Here is a 13,368-nt window from a genome sequence, read left to right as displayed (position 1 = left end):
TGGCAACTTCTCCCATGTGCCCTGGCTGGGAATCAAACCCGGGACTTCCACATGCCGGGCCGATGCTCTACCACTGAGCCAACAGGGCAGGGCCTTTTTATTATGTTCTTATTGTCTTTAGCTGTGTAGAAGCTTCTTCTTCTTCTTCTTTTTTTTTTAGAGAGGAGAGAGAGAGACAGAGAGAGAGAAGGGGGGAGGAGCTGGAAGCATCTGCTCCCATATGTGCCTTGACCAGTGTTGGGCGGATAAAATGTATTATGCTCACTTTGTCGCCCAGGTGATATTAATGTGTGTTGGGGGCAGGCAGGATCATTGTAGCCTGGGGCTTGGTTTTGGGATTAAGCCTCTCCCACCCGTTTTGATGTGGGGTGGTACAATCCAATCATGCCTCAGAGAAGTGACTGTATTAGAGACTTCCCTATTTTGTATATTGGATTAAGGGTTTGGATTTCTACACTATAAAATGGGGACAGAGCGGGAGCTTGAGCTCTTGGTTCCTGGGATGATTAGCATGAGAGAGCAGAGCAGAGAGGAGAAAGAGGCCACGTGGAGTAGGCCAGGAGAAGCAGCCAAGATGGCGGAGTGCTGAGTGAAAGGCCAGTTTGTGCAGTTTGACGCTGGTGAAGGAAGGAGATGGGGAACTGAGGAAAATAAGGCTGGCGAGCTAGAAACCTTTGATTCTAGGAAACTCGGATAAGTCAGTGGCTTTGTGAGCACTGAATGTGAGTGGGTTTTGGAGCCCAGAGTGTGTGTTTTTACTTGCCCGCCGGGTGCAAGCTAGGATTAAAGACTATGGCCCACCAGTTCTTGGCTCCGTTGTTTCTTTACCGACTGTCCGAATCCAATGCGAACCAGCATGTGCCAGGCGGCTGCTGTGATAGTGGCCCTGGCCCTGCCTGCTGGCTTTACAACCAGGCAAGCCCAGGGTTTCGAACCGGCGACCCCAGCATTTCCAGGTTGACGCTTTATCCACTGCGCCACCACAGGTCAGGCCTGTGCAGAAGCTTTTTAGTTTGATATAGTCCCATTTGTTTGTCCTGTCTTTTATTTCACTTGCCTGTGGAGACAAATCGGCAAATATATTGCTGCGAGAGATGTCAGAGAGCTTACTGCCTATGTTTTCTTCTAAGATGCTTATGGTTTCACGGCTTACATTTAAGTCTTTTTATCCATTTTGAGTTTCTTTTTGTGAATGGTGTAAGTTGGTGGTCTAGTTTCATTTTTTTGCAGGTAGCTTTCCAGTTTTCCCAACACCATTTTTTGAAGAGGCTGTCTTTACTCCATTGTATGCCCTTACCTCCTTTGTCAAATATCAGTTGTCCATAAAGCTATGGGTTTATTTCTGGGTTCTCAGTCAACCTTATTTTTTTTTTTATAATTTTTATTTTATTTATTCATTTTAGAAAGGAGAGAGGGAGAGAGAGAGAGACAGAGAGAGAGAGAGAGAGAAGGGGGAGGAGCAGGAAGCATCAACTCCCATATGTACCTTGACCAGGCAAGCCCAGGGTTTCGAACCGGCGACTTCAGCATTTCCAGGTCGACGTTTTATCCACTGCGCCACCACAGGTCAGGCTCAACCTTATCTTATGCACTAGGACCACATCAGTCCAAACAGGAAAATCCAAAGAGCTAAACCAGAACTAAGTTGAAATCTTAAAAATATATTTTTTTATTGACTGATTTTAGAGAAAGAAGGAGGGGGATAAAGAGAGAGATAGAGAGAATGAAACATCAATCTGTTTGTGTAAGTGCCCTGACCAGGGATCAAATTGGCAACCTCTGTACTTCAGGACAATGTTCTAACCCAGTGGTCTCCAACCTTTTTTGGCCCACGGACCAGTTTAATGTCAGAAAATATTTTCACAAACCGGCCTTTAGGGTGGGATGGATAAATGTATCACGTGACCGAGACAAGCGCCAAGAGTGAGTCTTAGACGGATGTAACAGAGGGAATCTGGTCATTTTTAAAAAATAAAACATCATTCAGACTTAAATATAAATAAAACGGAAATAATGTAAGTTATTCATTCTTTCTCGGCGGACCGGTACCAAATGGCCCACGGACTGGTACCGGTCTGCGGCCCAGGGGTTGGGGACCACTGCTCTTACCAACTGAGCTATCCGACCAGGGCAAGTTTAACTGTTAATGTTCCAACCAGGTCAACCTGCAATTTTCATTAGAGAATATAAAGAAGCATTATGCCCAGGGTAGCACTCTGGATTTTCAATATAGTTTTATAAACTCCTACCCCACCCTCCTTTTGTCCTTATCATTACCTAGGAAGTGGCCAAGAGGAGATGATCTCTTTCTGGGGACAGCCACATTCAGTGACTAAAATACCCAGTATTAAAATGTATGAACTGCCTGACCTGTGTGGCGCAGTGGATAAAGCGTCGACCTGGAAATGCTGAGGTTGCCGGTTCAAAACCCTGGGCTTGCCTGGTCAAGGCACATATGGGAGTTGATGCTTCCTGCTCCCCCCCTTCTCTCTCTCTCTCTCTCTCTCTCTCTCTCTCTCTCCCTCTCTCCTTTCTAAAATGAATAAATAAATACAAAATTTAAAAAATGTATGAACTAGGAAGAGGTGAAGGATATAAAGAAAGTCTTTTGAGATGACTGTGGATAGTAGCACAAAAATTTCTGAGTACCTTGGCCATTAGCCCATTGTTAAGAAGTTTTTGCAATAAAAGGTACACTACTGTCAGATTGCAAATGGTCCAGAAAGCCAAAACAGCCAAAAACATGACAGATTAGAGCTACAAGGGTGTGGCTAGAGTCAGTTGATTAGACTAGACCAGTAACAGCAAAGCTGAAAAAGTGTCAACAGTGGTGAAGCAACACCAATAGCCCTGAGAAAGGGTCAAAAGTCCAATGTAATCAATAAGCCAGGAGTGGGCGGGGGCCACACTCATGCAGTGTGGCCTCATTCTTTGTGAGATAAATGTGTCATCTTTTGTCAGGAGTCCAAGTCTGGCAATCACTGGTAGCCTCTGCATCAGAAACATAGATTCCTGTACCCTGCCCACTCTGTGATGATGGGTGTGGGGCCACATCCAGTACAACGATGGACAGAGGCAGCAATGGTGGCAATCAGGGCGGCACAAAGCTCTGTTAGCAACTTGACTCTAGTCAGTGTCATTGGAATGGCCCCTACCATGGACATCTCCATGAGAGACCAAAGTGGTTGGGTCAGCAGTTGCGATTTGTTTCTACACTTCATATTCCCACAGAGGAGGTGTTTTCAATCTGCCAGTCTGTAGTTTTCCAAGTACAAAAAGGTAGGCCATTAGCAACAGCCAAAGAGTCAATACAAATAAGGTTCATCAAGAGAACTATTGGTCAGAGATAAGAGAGTGGCCTTGAATTCTAATCACTGAGTGTAGTGACCATGTCTACCTTTGGTTCTATTTTTTTTGGGGGGGGGCATGAATGGGTCCTGTATTCTCAGTTTTGTACACATGTAGGATTTGGAATCCTACTCTGGGGTGATTGATAAACACTAAGTTCTTTGGTAAGCAACTACAGGTCCTGGCTTTCTTTTTATTTTATTTTTTATTTTTTTGTATTTTTTATGAAGTTGGAAACGGGGAGGCAGTCAGACAGATTCCCTCATGCGCCCGACCAGGATCCACCCAGCATGCCCACCAGGGGGAGATGCTCTGTCCATCTGGGGTGTTGCTCTGTTGCAACCAGAGCCATTCTAGCGCCTGAGGCAGAGGCCACGGAGCCATTCTCAGTGCCTGGGCCAACTTTGCTCCAATGGAGCCTTGGCTGCGGGAGGGGAAGAGAGAGACAGAGAGGAAGGAGAGGGTGAGGGGTGAAGAAGCAGATGGGCACTTCTCCTGTGTGCCCTGGCCGGGAATCGAACCCGGGACCTCCGCACGCCAGGCCGACGCTCTACCACTGAGCCAACCTTTGGTTCTACATGTTAACACTGAAGTTGAACAGCCACAGCAGATCCAAGACCTCCTAACAGGTTTCAGTGTAGCTCAATCAGTGAATCAGGCCCAGGCATTTAGTGGAAACCCTGAATTGAGACCCCCATTGAGTAAGCAGCTTTGCTTTCAGGTAGAAAAGTCAGAGGAGAAGGCAAATGATAAAGTTTTTTCCAGGGGGATAGCTGCCACTTTACAGCCAAGATGCCACTGGGCCTGAATAGCAGCATTCTTGAATATCTCCTTTCCATTTGACAGCAAGGCTTATTGAGCCCTTCCCACCTTGGTAGTCATTCAGTCCAAGTTGACTCACTCCTAAATGGAAGTATTAGGCTGAGTCACAAAGCCTTTATCAGTCAGTCAGGCATTCAGTTTCATCAAGAGCTCAACAGCAAGCTAAGAGCTGCTTTTCAAAAGGGCTGTATGTGGTAGCTATGTCAGAGATGCTCTAAGTCCAGAACCCCAGGGCACCTCTGGATAGAGGCTGCCTCCTCTTGTCAGAGGCTCCAATTGGAAAAATCATCAGTCCTGTAGACTTGGAGCTCAAACTGTGGCGCCTCAAAGGCACTAGCGCTTCTCTACTTGCAACTCTTCCCAATCAGGAGAATCTCCTCTGGCATTTAGGGAATGAGGGAACACAGATACACATCAATTCCTACTATATATTCAGATATAAAAGTAACAATAAATGAACTGGCCTGAAGGATGCCACCCAGAAGGTCACTTTAGCACTCCTGGGTTCATCCTGCCTGGGCCTCACTGGCTGTATCCAGAAGCCAGCTCCCACATGGGGCTGGGAGAAGGGTGCTGAGCTCTTCCAGCCAACAGAGCCATACAAGCTTGAGTTCCTCTCCATCCCAAAGTTTCCCAGCATACTTGCCAGGCAAATAGACCTTTGGTTTCCCTTGCTGACAGGGAAAACCTGGCCTCTTTCCTAATCACCTTTCTTTTAAAGCAGCTGAAGCTGGGGTAGAGGAGGAGGGATGGACCAAGAGGCAGGAAGGACGGTGACTTGTGTGCCAGAAGCAAGGTGCAGTGACTCTGTTTTAAGCAGTGCAATGGCTGGTGCAGCATTAACATACTTCCAATGTTCCCAGTCCACCCAAAGCTCTTGTAAAGCCAGGAGCCGCCATCGTGGCCATTCACATGCAGGTTCGCATTGGATTCGGACAGTCGGTAAAGAAACCATGGAGCCAAAAACTGGTGGGCCATAGCCTTTAATCTAGCTTGCACCCGGCGGGCAAGTAAAAATACACACTGGGCTCCAAAACCCAGTCACACTCAGTGCTCACAAAGCCACTGACTTATCCGAGTTTCCTAGAATCAAAGGTTTCTAGCTCACCAGCCTTCTTCTCCTCAGTTCCCCATCTCACTCAGCACTCTGCCATCTTGGCTGCTTCTCCTGGCCTCCTCCACGTGGCCTCCTTTAGCTGCTGGCTCTACTCTCTCCACTCTCTCATGCTAACCTCAGGAACCAAGAGCCAAGTCCCGTTCTGCCCCCATTTTATAGTGTAGCTTCACAACCTTTAATCCAATATACAAAATAGGGTAGTCTCTAATACAAAGTCACTTCTCTGAGGCATGATTGGATTGTACCGCCCTACAGCAAAAAGGGTGGGAAAGGCTTAATCCCAAAACCAAGCCCCAGGTTACAATGATCTCCAACACACATTAATATCACCTGGGCGATGGCCTCTTTAACAAAGTGAGCATAATACATTTTATCTGCCCAACAGCTCTATATTAGGCAGCCAAGTTATCATTTGCTCAAGCTTTTGCAGCCTTAGCAACTCTGGCAATCACAACTACATTTTCCAGATGTGGTTGGAGTTCGTCCTTTGGCTGATGACCTTTGAGGAGTCCACCTTAATCTGGGAATTTTCCGTTCCCTTATCAAAATAACATCTCTTAAATTCAACATAGGTGCTTGAGGGAGTTTTCCATGAAGGCAGGGCTGACTGCAAGAAGTTATCTAGATTTCTTTGGGTCTGTTTTTCAACCTTCAGTAGGTTATCTCTCTAGCATTTTTAAACCTAACTTGGGGCAGTAATACTAAATGTCTCCATTATGGTTTTTGCAGGAATTAGTCTGCCTCAGGAAAATATCTCTAAGAAGGTCAAAGCTCCTTATAGCAGTTTGAATGTATTGTAAAAAAAATAATAATAAAACAAAAAACTCTGAGACTTTTTACTGTCATCTCTGGATGGATCTAAGATTAGCATGATAAACTGAGAGAAGAGTTGAGCTGAAGGACAGCCTAGCTGTTGCCATTCTTCAAAAAAAAAAAAAAATTTTTTTTTAAATTTATTCATTTTAGATGTGAAAGACTCCCAATGTGCCTTGACCAAGCAAGCCCAGGGTTTCAAACCTGCGACCTCAGCATTTCAAGTCGATGCTTTAATCCACTGCGCCACCACAGGTCAGGCAGCTGTTTGTTTGTTTTTGTATTTTTCTGAAGTTGGAAACAGGGAGGTGTTGGGCAGATAAAATGTATTATGCTCACTTTGTTAAAGATTACGCTGCCCACGAGGAGGCCGTTGCCCAGGTGATATTAATGTGTGTTGAGAATCCTTGTAGCCTGGGGCTTGGTTTTGGGATTAAGCCTTTCCCACCCTTTTTGATGTGGGGTGGTACAATCCAATCATGCCTCAGAGAAGTGACTTTGTATTAGAGACTTCCCTATTTTGTATATTGGATTAAAGGTTATGAAGCTACACTATAAAATAGGGGCAGAATAGGATCTTGCTCTCTTGGTTCCTGAGATGATCATTAGAGGAGAGAGCAGAGAGGAGAGCAGAGAAAGGCCACGGGGATGTGGCCAGGAGAAGCAGCCAAGATGGCGGAGTGCTGAGTGAGATGCCAGTTTGTGCAGAGTTTGTATCTGGGATAAGGAAGGAGATGGGGAACTGAGGAGAATAAGGCTGGTGAGCTAGAAACCTTTGATTCTAGGAAACTCGGATAAGTCAGTAGCTTTGTGAGCACTGAATGAGTGGGTTTTGGAGCCCAGCGTGTGTTTTTTGCTTGCCCGCCGAGTGCAAGCTAGGATTAAAGACTATGGCCCATCAGTTTTTGGCTCCATTATTTCTTTACCGACTGTCCGAATCCAATGCGAACCTGCATGAGCCGGGCTGCTGTAGTGGTAGCCCTGGCTACTGGCTTTACAGGAGGCAATCAGACAGACTCCTGCATGCGCCCGACCGGGATCCACCTGGCATGCACACCAGGGGGCGATGCTCTGCCCATCTGGAGCATCGCTCTGTTGCAACCAGAGCCATTCTAGCACCTGAGGCAGAGGCCATGGAGCCATCCTCAGCGCCCAGGCCAACTTTGCTCCAATGGAGCCTTGGCTGTGGGAGGGGAAGAGAAAGAGGAAGGAGAGGGGGAGGGGTGGAGAAGCAGATGGGCGCTTCTCCTGTGTGCCCTGGCCGGGAATCAAATCTGGGACTCCTGCACGCCAGGCTGATGCTCTACCACTGAGCCAACCAGCCATGGCCTTAACAAGGTTTCTATGCCCACCCTGTCATCTCCCAAGCCAACTAGCCAAGGTTCTAAAAATCTGCCTGGTTTCTGCCCATAGCAGTTGAGAATTTCCCTTTCATGTTTAATGTAATGCATGTTTCTGCCACTGTTGTCTGACAGAAGGCAACACTTATTAGTTATTACAATAGCATGAACCTGAGGCTGATCTATTATTAACCTCACTTGCCCAACTTGCAAGCTGGCAAGTTAACTTGCCACAATTTCGTGAATGTGGACAGAAGACACAGGCCTCCTAGATCAAGGACAAAAGACTCTGTTACATCAATGGAAAAGTATCAGCACTGTCATACACTTTTTTTTTTTTTTTACAGAGACATTGAGAGAGTCAGACAGGAACAGACAGACAGGTTGAAGAGATGAGAAGCATCAATCATTAGTTTTCCGTTGCACGTTGCGACACCTTAGTTGTTCATTGATTGCTTTCTCATATGTGCCTTGACTTCGGGCCTTCAGCAGACCGAGTAACCCCTTGCTCGAGCCAGCGACCTTGGGTCCAAGCTGGTGAGCTTTTGCTCAAACCAGATGAGCCCGCGCTCAAGCTGGTGACCTCGGGGTCTCAAATCTGGGTCCTTGGCATCCCATTCCGACGCTCCATCCATCAGCATTCAAAAGAAATGTAAATTTTTTTTTTTTAAGTAAAAAGTATGATATGGTAGACCCGTAGGAGTTCCAGGATATGACTACCCCCTTTAAAAAAAATTTTTTTTTAAATTGACCTTAAAATGTTTGCTGAGTACACTTTAATAATACCTTAACTTTCAAGATAGTAAGCATGACAAAATACAGTGAATGCTTTTGCTCCATATGCAGGAGCATTTTCAGTTTAGCCAGTATAGGAAATCCAATAATAGAACAATGCATACAGACAATGAGCTATAACATGCTTAGCAGCCTCTCCTGTTCTGACAGGTTACTATAGATCCGAAATATGTATCCACTGTAGTGTGGACATACGACTGTTTGCCAAATGAAGGTTTATGAGTAACATCCATCTGCCAAGGTTGTCCTGGTAGGGGTCCTTGAGGGTTAACACTAAATGAAGGGGCAGTATAGGACCCCTTGGACAGGATTTCCCAATCTGCCGTGCTACTTCCCGAGAAAGTTGAAACTGTTTACACCGGGCTGCAGCGTTCTGGTGATGAATAGTATGAGACTGACTTGCTCGGTCTGTCATGGTTGCTCTATATAATTTTCTTTTGGGTAGCTTGATCAACAAGGGCATTCCTAGGCCCTGGCCGGTTGGCTCAGTGGTAGAGCCTTGGCCTGGTGTGCAGGATTCCCGGGTTCGATTCCCAGTCCGAGCACACAGAAGAGGCGCCCATCTATTTCTCCACCCCTCCCCCTCTCCTTCCTCTCTGTCTCTCTCTTCCCCTCCCGCAGCGAAGGCTCCATCGGAGCAAAGCCACCCCGGGCACTAAGGATGGCCCCATGGCCTCTGCCTCAGTCGCTAGAATGGCTCTGGTTGCAACAGAGAAACACCCCAGATGGGCAGAGCATTTCCCCCTGGTAGGCATGCCAGGTGGATCCTGGTCAGGTGCATGCGGGAGTCTGACTGCCTCCCCATTTCCATCTTCAGAAAAATACAAAAAATAAAAAGTAAAAGAAAAAATACAATAAAAAAAAATAAAGATATAAAAAAAAGGGCATTCCCTTGTGCTAAAGCTCCAGGGAGCATGAAATGAGCTTGAGTATGTCCTATGAAACATTGAGCTCTATGTTGACATATAAGTCTTTGAAGGAGGAGGAACTGCTGAAATAGTTCATCAGCTTTTGTCCCTAAGACAGCAGTCTTTATAGTGGAAACACCATTAAGTAAATATTTGCTGTCTGTCTATATATTAAAGGGGAAATATGGCAAATGCTGAAAAGCCATGATCTTTGTGCCCCTCCCCTCCCCCACCCCCTCCCTCTACTCCCCCCACCCTGTAACCCCAACTATTTTATCTTAAGTGATATCTTTTCAAATTTTTTTTATTTTTAATTTTTATTTATTTATTTATTTGTATTTTTCTAAAGTTGGAAACGAGGAGGCAGTCAGATAGTTAGGGACAGACACACAGGAACAGAGAGAGATGAGAAGCATCAATCTACCCCAAAAAATTGAAAACATTTATTTGCAAAGATATATGCACCCCTATTTTTTTTTTTTTTTTTTACAGAGACAGAGAGTGTGTCAGAGAGAGGGATAGACAGGGACAGACAGAGAGTAAAGCAACTGATTTGATACTTCTAGCTCCCCGCTCTCTGCAAAATAAAAAAAGAAAATCTTTAAAAAATATATTTGTGATAGCTTACATTTTTTTTTTTTTTTTTTAGAGAGAGAAAGAGAGAGGGATAGAAACAGACAGACAGGAACAGAGACATGAGAAGCATCAATCATTAGTTTTCCGTTGCGCATTGCGACACCTTAGTTGTTCATTGATTGCTTTTCTCATTTGTGCCTTGACCATGGGGCTACAGCAGACCAAGTAACCCCTTGCTTGAGCCAGCGACCTTGGGTCCAAGCTGGTGAGCTTTGCTCAAACCAGATGAGCCCTTGGGTCCAAGCTGGTGAGCTTTGCTCAAACCAGATGAGTCCACGCTCAAGCTGGCAACCTCAAGGTCTCAAACCTGGGTCCTCAGCATCCCAGTCCGATGCTCTATCCATTGCGCCACTGTCTGGTCAGGCTCCTAATACACTTTTAAATCTTCCATCCCCTTGTATTTTAGGAATGTGTTTCTTCAGATTGAGTTTACTTTATTCACAATGCCCAACTTGAAAGCAGTTCTAGTTCAAATAAAACTCCTTTAAAACAGGCTTCCATATAAAGTTCTTTACTTACAGGTGTTCCAATAATAATATTATTTGGGAAGGTTAATGCACTTTATCCGAAGAAAGGGTATATGGAGTTGATGTACTTGTAGATGGTTGGTAATTTTTATAAGTAACTTATTATTAACCTTTGAAGTGCTTTTCTTTGGTAATGGTAATTTCCAATGATTTTGTATCAGTCTACTTTAATTTTGTGTGTGTGTGTGTGTGTGTGTGTGTGTGTGTGTTTTAACACAGAGAGTCAGAGAGAGGGATAGATAGTGACAGACAGGAATGAAGAGAGATGAGAAGTGTTGGGCAGATAAAATGTATTATGCTCACTTTGTTAAAGAGGCCGTTGCCCAGGTGATATTAATGTGTGTTGGGGTGGGCTAAAGGCAGGCAGAATCCTTGTAGCCTGGGGCTTGGTTTTGGGATTAAGCCTTTCCTACCCTTTTTGGTGTAAGGTGGTACAATCCTATCATGCCTCAGAGAAGTGACTTTGTATTAAGAGACTTCCCTATTATGTATATTGGATTAAGGGTTTGGATTTCTACACTATAAAATGGGAACAGAGCGGGAGTTTGGCTCTTGGTTCCTGAGGTTAGCATGAGAGAGCGGAGAGAGTAGAGCCAGCAGCTAAAGGAGGCCATGTGGAGGAGGCCAGGAGAAGCAGCCAAGATGGCGGAGTGCTGAGTGAGATGCCAGTTTGTACAGAGTTTGTATCGGGATAAGGAAGAAGATGGGGAACTGAGGGAAATAAGGCTGGTGAGCTAGAAACCTTTGATTCTAGGAAACTCGGATAAATCAGTAACTTTGTGAGCACTGAATGTGACTGGGTTTTGGAACCCAGTGTGTATTTTTACTTGCCCGCCGGGTGCAAGCTAGATTAAAGACTATGGCCCACCAGTTTTTGGCTCCATGGTTTCTTTACCGACTGTCCGAATCCAATGCGAACCTGCATGGGCCGGGAGGCTGCTCTGATGGTGGCTCTAGCCGTGGCTCCTGGCTTTACAAAAGAAGCATCAAATCATCAGTTTTTCGTTGTGACACCTTAGTTGTTCCTTCATTGCTTTCTCATATATGCCTTGACCACGGGCCTTCAGCAGACCGAGTAACTCTTGCTGGAGCCAGCAACCTTGGGTCCAAGTTGGTAGGCTTTCGTTCAAACCAGATGAGCCTTGGCTCAAGCTGGTGACCTCGAGGTTTTGAACCTGGGTCCTCCCACATCCCAGTCTGACGCTCTGTCCACTGCGCCACCGCCTGGTCAGGCTTGTATCAGTCTACTTTAGATAATCACTGTTTAAATACAAATCTACATTTTATAGTTTCAAGAGTTTTTTGTAGAACATTTACTTTTAGATCTTAAAAATGTTTTAGAGATGTAAAAAAAAACCTTTTATTTTATAGATAAAAATATCAAGGTGAATTTTACAGGTGAAATTGAAATTCTGTGAACTTCATGATGCTTGAGAAGTATTTTAAAAGCTGTTAATAGAAATGACTAATATGTGTATCAGATAAAGCAGTGCTAATGTAATAATTATCCAAATTTAACATGCATAAGCCTCTCCTGGGGAAGTCTGTTAAAATTTTAGATACCAGGCCCTGGCCGGTTGGCTCAGCGGTAGAGTGTCGGCCTGGCGTGCGAGGGTCCCGGGTTTGATTCCCGGCCAGGGCACATAGGAGAAGCGCCCATTTGCTTCTCCACCCCCCCTCTTTCCTATCTGTCTCTCTCTTCCCCTCCCGCAGCCAAGGCTCCATTGGAGCAAAGATGGCCTGGGCGCTGGGGATGGCTCCTTGGCCTCGGCCCCAGGCACTAGAGTGGCTCTAGTCGCGGCAGAGCGACGCCCCGGAGGGGCAGAGCATCGCCCCCTGGTGGGCAGAGCGTAGCCCCTGGTGGGCGTGCCAGGTGGATCCCGGTCAGGCGTATGCGGGAGTCTGTCTGTCTCTCCCCGTTTCCAGCTTCAGAAAAAATACAAAAAAAAAAAAAAAATTTTAGATACCCAGGCCCACGTCCAGAAATAATGATTCACCATGGTTTTAGTAAAAACTGAAATTATGTGTTTTTAACAAGTACCACTAGGTAAGTCTAATTCAGATGATCTGTAAACCAGTTTAACAGATATAGTAGAATAAAACAATACAAAATTCTAGCACCTGGCTCCATTATTGTCACTGGGTGATTGTATAAATCACTGTCTATTCTTTTTTTTTTTTTTTTTTGTATTTTTCTGAAGTGAGAAGTGGGGAGGTAGAGAAAGACTCCTGCATGCACCCAACCAGGATCCAACCAGCATGCCCACCAGGGAGCGATGCTCTGCCCATCTGGGGCGTTGCTCCATTATAATGAAGCCATTCTAGCACCTGAGGCGGAGGCCATGGAGCCATCCTCAGCGCCTGGGCCAACTTTGCTCCAATGGAGCCTTGGCTGCGGGAGGGGAAGAGAGAGAGAGGAAGGAGAAGGGGAATGTGAAGAAGCAAATGGGCGCTTCTCCTGTGTGCCCTGGTTGAGAATCGAACCCAGGACTTCTACACGCTGATGCTTTACCACTGAGCAAGCTGGCCAGGGCCTTCACTGTCTATTCTTTATGAACTAATTAAAAATGTGTTGTTTTTTCCTGTAAGTAGCATTTGACTTTCATGTACAAATATGCCCTCTTCTTATTTCCATAAAATTGTTATGAAATCCAATAAAACCTATCTTGAATTTTAATTGCTGATGTGTCATGCTCTTTTACTACTATAAGGCTGATAAAAGGAGGTGGAGAAGCCGATGGTTGTTTTTCCTGTGTGCCCTGACTGGGAATCGAACCTGGGACATCCACATGCCAGGCTGATGCTCTACTGCTGACCCAAAAGGCCACAGCTGTTTTATTCCAATTGATTTCAAACTTATTTGTATCTCTAGTACAACACCTTGCCCATAATAAGCTATCAATAATTCTACTGAGCATGACCTGTGGTGATGCAATGGATAAAACATCAACCTGGAATGCTAGGGTGGTGGGTTTAAAATCCCAGGCTTACCTGGTCAAGGCACATATGAGAATAAACTACTACAGATTGATGCTTCCCATTCTTCCCCCTCTTCTCTAAAA

This window comes from Saccopteryx leptura, chromosome 2 (genome assembly GCF_036850995.1).
Source record: "Saccopteryx leptura isolate mSacLep1 chromosome 2, mSacLep1_pri_phased_curated, whole genome shotgun sequence".
Taxonomy (NCBI): Eukaryota; Metazoa; Chordata; class Mammalia; order Chiroptera; family Emballonuridae; genus Saccopteryx; species Saccopteryx leptura.
Note: the sequence above shows the minus strand (reverse complement) of the source record.